This window comes from Protopterus annectens, chromosome 2.part1 (assembly GCF_019279795.1).
Source record: "Protopterus annectens isolate FY-2018-M chromosome 2.part1, PAN1.0, whole genome shotgun sequence".
Classification (NCBI taxonomy): domain Eukaryota; kingdom Metazoa; phylum Chordata; order Ceratodontiformes; family Protopteridae; genus Protopterus; species Protopterus annectens.
This window is the reverse complement of record NC_056729.1, coordinates 1,073,209,354-1,073,225,314: the sequence shown is the minus strand read 5'-3', so window position 1 is coordinate 1,073,225,314 and position 15,961 is coordinate 1,073,209,354.

Below are 15,961 nucleotides of genomic sequence, written 5' to 3'. Positions count from 1 at the left end.
TATGCACTGGAGCCGTGGATGATGGCACCCATCAGAAATGCACACACACCCATACAAGAATGCCATAATGAGGCACATGCACAAACCAGGATCATTATAGAGCATGTCTTTGGGATGCTCAACTCATGGTTCTGCTGCCTTGACATATATAGTGGAGCCGTGCAGTACTCTCCAGCCATATGTGCACACATGTTCATAGTATGTGTCATGCTACACAACATTATCCTGCGGAAACAGCTGCAGGAGGAACAGCATAGGGAAGGGCTACACAGCCCCCACCATTGCCAAGGTCACCACAGTCACAGAGGGACTTGGAGGAGGAACCTCCTGAGCCTGCCCCTGTAGGCAGACGGAGGCATGCCCAATATGCCCATGCCTTGTCAAAGAGGCAATGCATAGCACACACACTGACACTCTAGGGACCCAGGAACTGATACCTCTCTCTAACTCACGCACACAGTAAAAGGGATGCCAAACATGACACTACTTGTGCCATACCATGTATAGGCAGTGTACTGTGTGCATCCGACATAGCCAGCCCTCATGTACCATCCTCACAACTCCCTCAGGCACAAGGTAAGTCAGTTGTCCTAACAATGAATGAATGAATGACGTAGCATGGTCTGATAGTATATCTATGGTACTCATGCAAGCATGCAAGGAATTGGGTGGCTGAATGGGATAGCAGCAGACAACTGACAGCTATGTGGGACAGCAGGAAATCCATGACAAATACTGGCATCACCATACTAGGCAGTAGTACTCAAGGTGACAGCTCCCACTGCAGTACATGTGGGGTGAGGGGTCAACTAACTGGGTGGCCATAGGTCACACACATGGATGTCAATGAGGATTCCTATACCCACCTCCAGCCTCACCCAGCAGGACAGGTGTAGATGACCATAAAGAAAGGTCTGGCAAAAGCCCACAAATGCCGGCAATGGTGAACAACCCCCCTAAAGACCTACACAGACATAGTACAACAGGTCTGGCAGTTGCAGTATGGTTCTGAAGGGTAAGAAGTCTGAAATGTATGCCATTAAAATCTAACCTGGGTTCTCTACTGATATGCCTCCATTCTGCAAGATAGGGCACAATACAATACTAAATGGAAGCAAACAGTAAGTGAAATACCAACACAGTCAGTGCAAATTTGTAAAGTCGTCAGGTGTGCTCCTCCCCATAGAAATGCAGTAACATTTTAAGTTTGTAGAGTAATATCAGTGGAGCACACATTGCCAGGCCTGTCCCAATCAACATGATAATTTGCTGCATGTCCACAATATGTAGGGGTCAATGTGCTAAGTATGTGTGTGGTTATTTTTGTCAGGAAGTGGTCAGCAGGTGCCCCTGGATGTTGCGTCTCAGTGGCCTAGGCACAGTACTGTGAATGACAGGGCCATGCCCCAAGAACTGCAGCACCAACTAATCTGCTTGTCAGCAACACCTACGTTAGCAGTTGTACACACTGTCCAGATGTCAATTTCAGTCACAGGTGGAAAGCTGGACAGGTCATGAACAGGGGTCATACATAGAAACAGTACACAGGTGTAAGTACCCTACACAATGTCTATCATAACTCTCAACTGCACACAACTTTAGAATAATGTATAGAGGGTAGCATCACATTTGTTGTCCCTCTGCCATGAAATACTGGCTGTCTGGCCAATTCATGGCAGATCACAAAAGCCACAGTTACAAAATAATGACAGACTGCTGATGTCCACACACAAGGCAGGATAAGGAGAAGGTTACAGTTATACCCTGTGAAGCAGGTGCTGTAAGCTTCCATATCACACATGCACTCAGGTCACCCCCCCCCCACCAACAGCCACAGGTATCACACTGGTCTGATCCTTGCTGTTGGGAATGATTTCAGAATGACTCCACTGAGTATGGGAAGACACACATGATCCAGCGTACTGAATCAGTGTCCCATGCAGGTGTGTCCCTAGCTGTAAGCAGCACTCTGACAACACCCAGACTGATGGATAAATATGAACAGGAAGGATTGCCAGTAAAACCTGACCCACTTACCACTGTCATCCCAGGGGGATCCACTGGCTTGTAGCCTGGGGACGTATGAGTGACAGAATGCACTGCCCTGCTACAGATGGCCTGCATCAGTCTCACATGGCCTACACGACCCTGGCAAAGGCCCATGCCTCACCCATAGTGCCATTGTAGGGAACGTCATGGGGTCCTAACTATCAACCTATACAGTAAACAGAAAACAGATGAAAGGCCATGCTGCCAAATGCCAGTAGCATGCCTCTCAACCTCCTAGAGCAAGAACTGTGGGCAAAGCCATACATATTGCTGGGATAAAGGCCAAACTATAAGGACACTTCTGTGATATTGCTGTCATAATGTTAGGAAGAGGATGGAATAACAGAGGGGGTGTAGAAGCATGGATGTCATGGAGGGTATGAAGTCTGAAACTCTAATATCTGGTCATAATTCCCCCGACTGCAAACCCCTGAGTGAATAGCAACAAACCTCAATGTGAAGGGAAATTGACCACATATATGAGGCATGGGTCTGGATAACCTGGGAGAATCTGTATAGTTGAGAGGTATGCCCACACCAGGATATGACCTGTCAGGTAAGATGAGAAATGCACAACAAGGAGATCCCCAGCCACTATACCACCAAGGTGCTGGACCATTTACACAGCTCCATCAGTCAATTGGCTGTAGCCACCTCTCCACAATGGCTGGATTGTGCCAGAAAGTCTAGGCTTTGCCTCAGAATATTGGTCTGTGCATCATCCCTCTTGTATTTCCCTGGTAAATAACTGTGATCAACCAATGATATCTGTCAGTAGTTGATGACACAATACAGTACAGTGTCACACATTATATATGTCTGAAAAACTCTGCTAAAACCAACTGTGTTACACAAGCAACACAGACCGTAATAAGAACCATAAATACAGTATCCCCCTATGTCTGGCCCATTGTGCCCCCATATTGGCAACCTATGTACAGATATCCTGCAGAAACAGGTTTCAAGGTATAGCTGTAGCACACAACACCCTGGACTGTAGTGCATCTCTCCCTGGAATGGATTCCCACACTCAATATAGAAGGTCATACTGGGTATGCTGCTATACTTAGAGAAATTAAGCCCATGTCTGAAACCATCAGAGAAATTAAGCCCATGCCTGAAACCACAGTGGACTATAGATATCTGTAATTTGCAGATGTCTGTGCACACACACCAATATGTAAACCTTTTGGTCTTCACATGCACACACATATTGGTCAGGAAAACCCACAAACAGCTGTAGGTAAAAAACTTTCTTACACTGTGAAGGACACCAATAAGGAAGAGAAAAGGCAAACACTACTAAAAACTCCTGATGTCCACCACGGCAGTAAAACTTAATAGTAAAATCAAAATTTAATAAAAAGAATATAACATAAAATAAGCAGTCCTCAGTCTTCCGATAAGTGCTTTCGGCAAATAAGCCTTCCTCAGATTGTATAATATATTTTATGTTATATTCTTTTTATTAAATTTTGACACAACCATCTGTAGGTGGCACATGTGTGGTAAATATGCATCCATTGTGTGTGACACGCACACACACACACACACACACACACACACACACATATCTATGGCCAACATACTACAATATGTCAAGCATACACACACACATAGACATGGGGGAGAGAGAGAGACAGCCATAGGTTCATAGTTCATAGATTAGTACTAAGCTAACTGCCCTTGCTAGCCAATTATCCTTTGTGAGACTTAAACCCTGCACCTTGTATTTGTAAGGCAAACACCTTAACCATTAGGCCATCCTCTGAACTGAACCAGTGATAGAGAGAGTTGCATTATGAGGCCTTTCCTACCCAGTAGACATCCCATAGCCCCACTTTAGAAGATCTTCTGATGTATGTCACCTTAGAACTACATTTAGATGAGTTTCAGTCCTGTAAGTGTACTAGAGGAAATAAGTAGATAGGTAGGGGTTCGAATCAGAATCCAGACAAATATAAGTGTGTGTATGTGTAGGAATTACCTTTGTAGTTCATACCCACTCAGTACACATCCCATTGCCCTATATCACAAGACCTGCTGATGGCATTCACCTTAGAAATACATTTTTTTAGCCATCAGCCCTATAGGCTCTGTGGTGCTTGTGATAACTGTGTAACACTATAATAACATTTGACACCATCCCCCACTCTGGAATCATAGATAAACTTACTAAGTTGGGCATTAATCCCTATGTCACCCAATGGGTTGCTAAATGGCTTACTGATAGAACCCACACTGTAAAAGTAGCCGACTCCAAATCCAGCTCCAGACAAGTGACAAGTGGAGTACCTCAGGGTTCAGTCCTGGGGCCGCTCTTGTTTGGCATCTACTTCTCTGAAGTACAGGTCAACACTAAGGGACTCTGGCTATCAAAGTTTGCAGATGACTGCAAACTGGGAGCCATTATTGAATCCCAAATGATGTGGATACTCTACAAAGGGCCTTACAGAAACAGATGCTTGGTGCCAGAGCCATGGGCTCAAGCTCAATGCCAAGAAATGTATTGTTATCCCTTTGGGAAAAACATGTATCCATGAATTACCATATAGGTGGCAGTACACTAAACACAGAAAGTGTGATAAGAGACTTAGGGACACAGGTGGACAGTGGTCTCACCTTCGATAACCACATCGCCACAACAGTCAGGAAATCCTTCTATGTGGCACACCTCATCACGAAGGGCTTTTCATCCGGAAAAAAGGAGGTCATTGTCCCACTGTACTCATCCCTCATTAGACCCATTATAGAATATAACGCCCCATTTGGTATGTACCTCTCAAGACATCTGCAACAACTGGAAAGGCCTCAGAAATACCTCACTAAAAGAATCACAAGCCTAAAGCAGATGCCCTACGCTGACCGCCTTAAAAAACTCCAGCTATACTCTGTCGCATATCATCTACTCAGAGGCGATCTCTGCTTAACATACAAGGCCATGTCAAACCCAGAGCTGTTGGACATGCTACACTTAAAGAAATCCCAATCCCTCAGAGCTACACGCTCCAGGGATCTAAACCTTGTCATCACAATAAACAAAACATGCTGAAGGGATAGGTTCCTGACCCAGAGACTCCCCAGACTCTGGAATAGATTGCCCATACATGTCAAGCAGAGTGCCTCTTTGGACCTCTTCAAGAGGAACCTGGACGATTGGATGGGAGAAAGGAAATTCACCCCAGGGATCACGTCAGTCGCCCTGCTAGACAGGGGTCCAGGAAAGTAAATAATGTGGGAAGAAATAGCCAGGGAATTGTTATGGCTAGGCTTGTATAGGCCCTAGGGCTGATAGCCTAGTACCAACCTATGAACCTATGAAATATTTATATAGGAGTTCTAATCTCAGTCCTGGCAAATGTAAAAGTGTGTGTGTGTGTGTGTGTGTGTGTGTGTGTGTGTGTGTGTGTGTGTGTGTGTGTGTGTTTGTGTGTGTTTGTAGGTTAATGATTTTGAGGCTATTCACACTCACTACACTTCCCATTGTCCTACTTTAGCACTCCTGCTGATGTCAGTCACCTTTAAAGTTCCCTTTGGTCAGCCTTTAGCCACATAAGCTCTGTGGCACTTGTGAAAACTGCATAATACCAAAGTAGCAATAACTATATAGGTAGGGGGTTGAATCTCAGTCCTGGTAAGTGTGTGTGTGAACCATATCCATTGGGGTGTGGGTTTTGCAAAGTTTTTGTGTGGTCCACCCAGTACACATCCAAATGTCCACTGTACAGGGCCCACTGTTGTCAGCCTCTGTAGTGGTAGCTGTGGACACTCTGGAGCCCTATAAGCTGTGCCCCATGTGAAATAACTATGTAACAGTATGGACTCAAAAACAAGATAGACGGGGCTTCTAATCCTTTGATACATACCTCTCAACCTGGAAACATCAAAAATCTGGACAAAGGCCCATGAAAAATAGGTACAAATCTGTACGCTGATTGACATGAAATTTGCGTACATAATTATATAACCCTGCCCACTCCAGTACGTGCTGCTAAACCTAACCATGCCCCTGCCTCTAACCCTAACATGCATCTAGACTGTTTGAATGTATGAAATGTATGGGTGGGGGGAGAGTGTATGAGGGGGATGCCTGTGCCAATGCGATGCATGGGCCACCAGCAGTGATTACTATAACAAAGTGCTGATTAGCACTAACAGTAACACTGTTCATTTCAGAGACGTGCAAAATAGAAAATAATAAGGTCTTCCCTCATTTCAGCTAATGTGTCTCTGAATCACATTTTTTGTGATGGCAAAAAATGGCCCTTTTTCTGCAGCAGTTTATGCTCACAGCAGGATTCTTTGAGTCCCAACAAGCATTTTTCACAAATGGCCTTACAAATTCAATATTAAGCAGGTTGGTATAACACTAATGGCCACTTCCAATGTATAAGGAAGCTTGCTACCTTTACCTTATCTGGCATCTTTTAGAAATGTTTGCTAACTATTTGTTGTTTTGCCAGATAGGCCACTACTCAATACTGCATGGGAAAACCATCATTTGCACAGTTTTTAAGTGTCCCTTGTGTATGCATACAAAACACTGAAATAATTATTATGCTTGTTTCAGAAAATTAAATCTATTGACATGGAGACCACTTTTTTTGGTATGAAATTTGGGGTGCAATGAACCTCTTGGGCTATTTATGATGTCATAGAATTGTTCAAGTAGTTCTCAGTGTTTCTGTCACCTGTATATTATCAAGGTATTGATGCATCTGGTGAATCCTCTAAAACATTTGTTCCCTTGCTTCTTGTGATATAGCTGACAAATATACCACTCCGTAGATAAATTATACTGATGCAGACACTTGTGCATATTAATAATCAAGAATTATTTAAAATGCTCTGCATTTCTATCTGCAGTATAACTAAGTTAAGTCACTGTTTGCAAAATGCCCCCCCCCCATTAGATATGTAGTAATATTCCCAACCTATGGTAGTGCATACTGTACAATATGTAATACTGAGGAACTAGACACTACATAATATCTTCATATTTGAATATCTCCTAAATTGTTCTACTATAGTACAGAATTACTAGTGCAACTCACTCACTCCATTCTGCATTTTATACTGTTCAGACATTTTTAACTTTTGCAGCTCTGTCTCCACTTTAGCTTTTTGCACATGAAACTTGGGGTTAGCAGATTGCTGTACATCAATCTTGACTTTAATGCCTTTCATTGTCCAATGTCCATATTTTGAAAATATGGTTCACATTTAATAGCTGTGGTAGTTTCTCAGCTGTGACCTTACTATCATCATTTTAATACTTTGCAAAAGGCACAGCAAATTAATTGCAACGGCACTTCATAGGAACCTTGCCGAAGTTGCGAATCCGAACAGAGACACAGCAAATTAATTGCAAACGGCACTTCTAAGAATCTAGACAAACAGAGCCAATACAGAAAATTAATTGCAAATGGGCTGGCACTTCATGCAAATTAACAAGAACAACAGCAGAACTAGTAAACATAAGACCCTTGCCTTGCAAACAGGTGGCACTTCATAAGAACCTTGCCGAACAGAGACACAGCAAATTAATTGCAAACATCACTTCAAAAGAACCTTACCAAACAGAGACACAAACTCTGGACTTCTCCTTTCCTTGCAGCAGAACTAGTAAAAAAAAAACAGTAAACTTACTATGGACAGCCTCACAGGGTCAGGAGCACACACAAACTGGACTGCAAACTCTTCTAGAATTTAGATGCATGTTGCGGTATGGAAACAAACAGTCAGAGTCAAACAGTAACTTAGTACACGAGTACATGCCCCCTCCAGCCCTCAGCCAAATTCTGACAGGCTGGCAGTCCGCTCACAAAGCTGATGTCATCTCACCCACCCCTGCGCGTGATGACATCAGCAAAAATTGTCCCAAAAAAAAAAGTTTGAAAAAAACCCGGGAAATTCGGAAATTAAAAGGCCCACTCAGGAATTCATGGCACCCCATTATTTTAACCTCAAAATTGGTAAAAATTGAGGAATTCTGTATGGTTAAGAGGTCTGCTTTGATATTCCTCACTCAGGAATCATAAACAAACACACCCATCTAGGCATCAACCCCTATGTCAATAGATGGGTTGCAAACTGGCTCATGATGGAAACCACAGTGTGAAGGCAGCGGACTCTATATCAGAGTGCCAACCAGTCACGATTGGCATACCACAGAGTCTGGTCATGGGTCCCATCATGTTTGCCATGTATGCTTCTGGCATATAAAACAACACAAAGGGACCCTGGCTGACAATGTTCACATACAATTGCAAGGTGGGTGCCATGTGTACATCCCCATATCATGTTGACATCCTGCATAAAGTCCCCACTGAGACCTTCAACTGTTCTCAGAACATTAGCCTTAGGCTGAATGGAAAGAAATGTGTAGCAATCCACTGTGGAATCAATGTGGTTTCCATGAATTAACACATTGCTGGTACTCCAATGGACACAGAAGTCCTTATAAGAGGCCTGGGAACACAAACTGACAGTGACCTCTCTTATGACGACCAAATTGCTACTGTGGACAGAAATACCTTCTATGTGGCACATCTCATAACTAAGGGTGTTTCATCCAGGAAGGAAGAGGTCAATGTCTCCCTCTACTCTCCCCTCATTAGGCCAACACTCAGGTACAATGGCCCATTTGCCATGTAGCTCACTAGACACCTGCAACAACTGTGGAGGGAGCAAGTGTACCTCACAAATAGGACCCTAGCCCTTAAAACAACTGTGCTATATGGACAGAGTCCAATACCTCCAAGTATTCTCGGCCACATCTTGGCTACTTACAGGCCATCCCTGCTTGACTGAAAATGCCATGCATGGCCAGCTGTGTTAGGAATGCCATATCTAGTGAAACTCCAATATGTATGTACCACATGCCATGGATACCTCAACCTCATTACCACAATCAACAGAACATGTTGGGGGACAAGTCCATAACCCAGCGAGTGACCACATTATGCAATATATATCACATACATGTCAATCAGAGCACCTCACTGGCCCTCTTCAAGAGAAATCTGGATGAGTGGATGGGGAATTTAAATGTCACCCTGGGGATCAATCAAGTGGCAATAGTTGATAGACACACTGGGAACAAATGTCAAGTGGCATAATGCCAAGCTACTCCCATGTGCTAGGCTTGTCATTTCTCCACGCCCATTATCCTGGTACACACCTATGAGCACATGATCCTATACATCTCAGTACTGGCAAAAGTGTGTGTGTGAGTGTGCATTACTGTGTAAACAAGTGTTTGTGAGTGTGTAAACTTGTAGGTGAAAGTACTTTGAAGCCCTTCTCACCCACTACACCCCCATTGCCATACTTTGCAAGTGCTGGTGATGTTATTCACTTTAAAGGTACTTTGTGACACTCTTCACCTTATAGGGTCCCTGGTGCTTGTGTTAACTGCATAACACTCTAGTAACAAAAATTACATAGGTAGGGGTTCCAATCTGAGTTCTGGCAAATGTGAGTATGTGTATGAGTGTGTATGTGTGTGCAAGTGTTTGTAATTGTGTATATGTGTAGGAAACATCATTTTGAGGCCTCGCTCTCCCAGTACACTGCACATTGCCATACTTTCCAAGGGCTGGTGATGTTGCTCACCTTAGAAGAGACATGGAACAGTCTCCATCCTACCAGCTCCGTGGCATGTGCGATAAATGCATGTCACTGTAGTAGTGATAGGTAGTGGTTCTAACCTCACTCTGGGCAAATGTGTGATCATGTGTGTGTGTGAGAACAGTATCCTGTGTTAGAGTGAGTACTATATCCAATGAGGGTGTGGGTTTTACATTTTTAGACTGTGGCACTCCCAGTACATGTCCCAATGCCCACTGTATGAGGCCTGCTGTCTCCATCAACTGTAAAGGTATCTGATGGCACTCTTCAGCCCAATAAGGGCTGTGCTGTGTGCAGGAACTATGTAACAGTATGGACTGACTGATGAGATAGGCAGGACTGCTAACCTCAGGTCTGGCAAATGTGTGTATGACTGTATCTGTGTTGGTCATTGTGTATATTTCTGTAGGATAGAGTATTTTGATTCCATTCTCACCCAGTACATCTCCCATTGTCATACTGTACAATGCCTGGTGATGTTGTTCACCTTAGTGGAACTGTGGAACACACTTCACTCTACAAGCTCCATGGCAAGTGCTATGAATACCTAACACTTCAGTAACAATAATTAGATAGGTAGGGGTTCTAATCTCAGTCCTGGCAAGTGTGTGTGTGTGTGTGTGTGTGTGTGTGTGTGTGTGTGTGTGTGTGTGTGGGTGTGTGTGTGTGTGTGTGTGTGTGTGTGTGTGTGTGTGTGTGTGTGTGTGTGTGTGTGTGTGTGCAAATGAGTATCCTAAATGTGTGTGTTTGAGTGAGAAATATATCCATTAGGTAGTCATGTTTTACAATTTTAGGTCATCATACTCCCAGCACACGTCCTATGTTCCACTCTATGAGGGCCGCTTTTTACATCAACTGTTGAGGTATCTGTACACACTCTGTAGACCTATAAGTCATGTTCTGTGTGCAAGAGCTACATAACAATATGGAATGAGCAGCTTGAGAGGCAGGGCTCCTAATCACAGTACTGGCACACTTTGTGCGCATTGGTGTGTATAGCAGTGTTTGGGAGTGTGTACACTCGTGCATGACATTATTATGAAACCCATCACACCCACTACACCACCCATTGCCATACCTTACAAGGGCACATGATGTTACTCACTATATATGTACTATTGAAACTCAAAACACTATAAGCTTTGTTCCACTTGAGATAACTGCCTAATACTGTACTACCACTAACTAGATGGGTAGGGATTTCAAACACAACACTGGCAATTGTGATTTTGTGTGTGTGTGTGTGTGTGTGTGTGTGTGTGTGTGTGTGTGTGTGTGTGTGTGCGCGTGTGTGTGTGTGTGTGTGTGTGTGTGTGTGTGTGTGTGTGTGTGTGTGTGTGTGTGTGTGTACGTGTCTGTGTGTTGATGTGTAAACAGTATTCCTTGTGTTGGGTCAACATCATACCCTCTAGTTGTGTGGGATTTACAAATCTAAGTGTGTTCCACCCACTACACTTACCATTGTCCACTTTACAAGAGCTGCTGACGTCAGCCACCATACACTTACCTGTATACACCCCTCAGCCCTATAAGCTATGTGGCACATGCAATAACTGTTACACAGATATGTTAATAGTGTACAGCTGCACCCTGGATATGGCACACTCAATGTGTTACCACACTGCCATGTTCCTGTAGATAATTTCTGCAGGGTCATATCCTGCTGACACACAGACACCTAGAACACAAACAGAATACATTATGGAGACCACATTCAGTCAGCATTAATAACAACAATAATGCATCATGGCTGGACAGCTACACACTCTGACATGTAACCATTAAACATGCTGGCTGACAACACTTTACACAGCATTACATTGCTAAACTGTACTAAATTCACCCTGTGCATAGCACCATATTAGCATGTCCTTGCATCGATGGTATGGATGACAGGGATGTGGCACAGGTATCATTATAAGCACAGGGTGTGGTGTGGGTTTGCCAGAGGTCTTGGCTGGGTCATTTGATTGACATCATGTGTGTGTGTTTGGGGGTGTTCATTAAATGGGCCATGAAGAGGTGGTGTGTGTAAGGTTAGAGGTGTCTTGGCTGTGATGGTGATGCAGTACTACTCCCCAATGGTGACTGCTGTCTGCTGGATCCGCTTCCCAGTTGGGACCAGCCAGGACCATGTGCCCATGGCCTGCTGCATTGTGGCATGGACAGCAACCCCCCTGCAGGTGTGCTGTTGGTACTGTCACTACAGGAACAAGAAGTTGCATGGCCATGTGGACGCTCAGCCAATGGCCAACTCCCACCACATGCTCTAACATAGACATTCCATGGTCGAGGATTGCCACCATCTCACCCAACCATCTATCCATGACCTCAGCATAATAACAGTGGGCATCAGCAAAATCATGGATGTTGTCATGCGTAGTAAGAAGAGTTGCATTTGTGACATTGACAATCTGTATGGTGTTATGTTCATTACATGCCTGTGCCTCCATGATGGTCCAAAACATGTCTGGTGAGACTTGCTGTAGCACTTGTGACAGGACCATGATGGACAGCACTGTCCATCCACCTGTTTGGGACCTCGCCTGTTATCTGGCTATGGCTAGTGTCTACAGACACACATGCAATAGTCACCACACTTACCTGTCCCATGCCACCACCTGCCAACTGTCCATTATCTATGGCCACTGGTGATGGGGTATTTGTGGACATTGTGACTGTTTGTTGGGATGTGATGGACAACAGTGGGATGTCAACCAATGGCACAGATTCAGCCCCTGACAACCCTGCCTGTGCCTCATTATGCCTATCATCATTGTCAGAGTCTGCAGAGACACTGATAGTTTCCAAGCAGGAGGGACCTCAACTCCCATTGCCACCTGTGAGGGGAGAAAATATAGGTAAATTAATACCTGTACATTATGATTGACTGCCATGCATACAGACACACACAGGCATGCACACAGACCCTTACAGGTGAGGTGGCACAAAGCTATTACACAGACCTCACAATACCCAAAAGGTGACATGCATAACACACACCCCTCAACATCATGCATTGCAGCCATTCTTAATCCTTGTTACTAACAATATACATCTCTGGGATGCATGAGTACTGTTAGTAGGTGACATCCATTCCCCTAGCCACACTGCACCAATGTACACGCTATTGTCTGGCACATATGTTTTCTCTGTTCCTCACAACCCCTATGTGTTTGTCTGACACATAACTGAGATGATATGAGGACTGATGTCACTAATTAATGACATACATTTGATTTGCAGAACTCATCATCAGCAGTGAATGTATGTTCAAACAAATCCTGTTACACCAACAACCTTCTAAGCTTAACGTGGATATGATGAGTTCACACACCCCTGTTAACACGCCAGGCTTTTGTATTATATAAAATGAGACCAAAATACTGCTTCAAAACCATTACCCACCTTAAATGTGACATATGACCTGTGCAATCCAATCGAGAAACAACCAAATGTGTTAGTTGTGAGATATACTGAGTGAGATGCGTATGATATGGTGGTTGCATAAGTGTGAACACCCTTAGACCAATGCTTTTTTGAAGCACCTGTTAAGTGAACAGCAGCAGTCACTGTTCCTGGTAAGGGGTATATCAGTATGGCACATCTTGACCTGGCATTATTTGGACAGTCTTCCCTGCAAAGGTCCCCCAACTCTGTCAGATTGCAAGGCAAGATCATGTGCACAGCCGTTGGAGGTCACACTGGGGGTTTACTATTGGTGTTAAGTCTGGCCTTTGTCTGGCCCAGTTCATACCCTTGATTGTATTCAGGTGGAGCCATTCTTAGGTAGCTTTGGATGTATGTTTCAGGTCATTATTGTGTTGGAAGCTGAAACCCCTCTCCCCCTCTCCATCCTCAGCCATCTTGCAGATGCTTGATGGCTTTGACCCACAAGTGAGTGTTATTTGGAACTGTTCAAAATTCCCTCCACCATGCCTACAGGCCTAGTTCCAGCTAATGAACAGCAACCTCAAAGCAGGGCACTGCCATCAGCAAGCTTCAATGTGTGGATGGTGGTCTTCAGGTGAAGTGAGGTGTTGCTTGTGCACCACACATAGCTTTAGAGATAGTGGCTGTAAGTTTTAACCTTGGTCGTATTACACCATTGCACATTTCAACACATGCCTTTGGGAGATGTGATGTTGTGTTTTGCTATTTGTACACAGACCTTGATGGTGTTTGGTATGGGTAAATGCTTCTGTCTAGTGACCCTACCCCATAGGCCAGACTTATGCAGAATCTGGCTGATTATTGCCACATGTACTACACAACCAGTACTTGCCAGAGATTCCTGCAACTCTCTCAGTCTTAGGTTCATAGTTTTATAGGATGGTACTAGGCTATTGCCCTAGGGCCTATACAAGCCTAGCCATAACAATTCCCTGGCTATTTCTTCCTAGAATATTTACTTCCCTGGTCCCCTGTCTAGCAGGGTGACTGATATGATCCCTGGGGGGAATTTCCTATCTCCCATCCAATCAGCAAAGTTCCTTTTGAAGAGGGCCAAAGATGTGCTCAGCTTGACATGTATGGACAATCAATTCCAGAGTATGGGGAGTATCTGGGTCAAGAACCTATCTCTCCAGCATGCTTTGTTCATTGTGATTACCAGGTTTAGATCCCTGGAGCATGTGGCTCTGAGGGATTGGGATTTCTTTAAGTGTAGCATGTCCAACAGCTTTTGGTTTGACATGGTCTTGTATGTTAAGCAGAGATCGCCTCTGGGTAGGCAATATGTGACAGAGTATAGCTGGAGTTTTTTAGACAGTCAGCATAGGGCATCTGCTTTAGGCTTGTGGTTCTTTTAGTGAGGTATTTTTGTGGCCTTTCCAGTTGTTGCAGATGTCTTGTGAGGTACATACCAAATGGGGAGTTGTACTCTATAATGAGTCTAATGAGGGATGAGTACAGTGGGACAATTACCTTTTTTCTGGATGAAAAGTCATTAGTGATAAGGTGTGCCACATAGAAGGATTTCCTGACTGTTGTGGCATTGTGGTTATTGAAGGTGAGACCACTGTTCACCTGTGTCCCTAAGTCCCTTATCACACTTTCTGTATTTAGTGTACTGCCACTTATGTGGTAATTCATGGGTACATGTTTTTCCCAAAGGGGATAACTGTACATTTCTTGGCATTCAGCTTGAGACCATGGCTCCGGCACCAAGCATCTGTTTCTGTAAGGCCCTTTTGTAGAATATCCACATCATTTGGGGATTCAATAATGGCTCCCAGTTTGCAGTCATCTGTGAACTTTGTTAGCTAGAGTCCCTTAGTGCTGGCATGTACTTCAGAGAAGTAGATGCCAAACAAGAGCGGTCTCAGGACTGAACCCTGAGGTACTCCACTTGTCACTTGTCTGGAGATGGATTTTGAGTTGGCTACTTTTACAGTGTGGGTTCTGTCAGTAAGTCAGTTGGCAACCCATCAAGTGACATAGGGATTAATGCCTAGCTTAGTAAGCTTATCTATAATTCCAGAGTGGGGAATGGTGTTGAAGGACTTGGTGAGGTCCAGATAGGCTGTGTGGACTGCCTTGCCCTCATCCACAGTTCTGGAGACTGATTTGAAGAAGTCAATCAGGTTGAGGAGAAAAGATTGGCCCTTTATGAAACCAAACTGGGTGGGGTCCAGTGTTTGAAGGTTGCCAATGCGTTTGTTTAAAAGTTCCATGATAATGTGTTCCATGACTTTGCAGATCAGGCTCATCAGACTGATGGGACAATAGTTCCTGGGATCTAAGGTGGATCCCCCTTGTGGAGTGGGATAACTGTAGATGTGTACCACTCATTGGGCACAAAGCCTTGCTGCATGTCTCCTGGCAGCCTCCCTGACCAATGTTCACCATGTCTTTTCATCTGTTTCTGAAGGACATCTGCTTCTTTTCAACAACACTGTTGTCCCATATTTAATCCACCTTTTGATGACTGTCTCCACTATGTTCCACAGTATATGCAATGTTGTGATAATGTTGTTGTACCCTACTCCTGACTGATACCTTTCAAATATGAGATCCCTTTGATCCTTTGTAAGATGTGTGCAAGCCGTGACTGCTTCTGTTACAGGCAACTGAGCAAATGTCATGAATACACTGCTCAAATCAGTGGACTGTTATTCTGTGTTATATTGAGTCTCTGTACTTGATGGCAGGTGTGTACCCAAGCAGAGTGAATGCTGTCAGTACTCCACAAGCTGCTTCCACAATATGTTATTTGGAAGGTGTGCACACATATGCATCCTGCGTATTGTAAGATTTGTATGCCCCATATTTCGTGCCC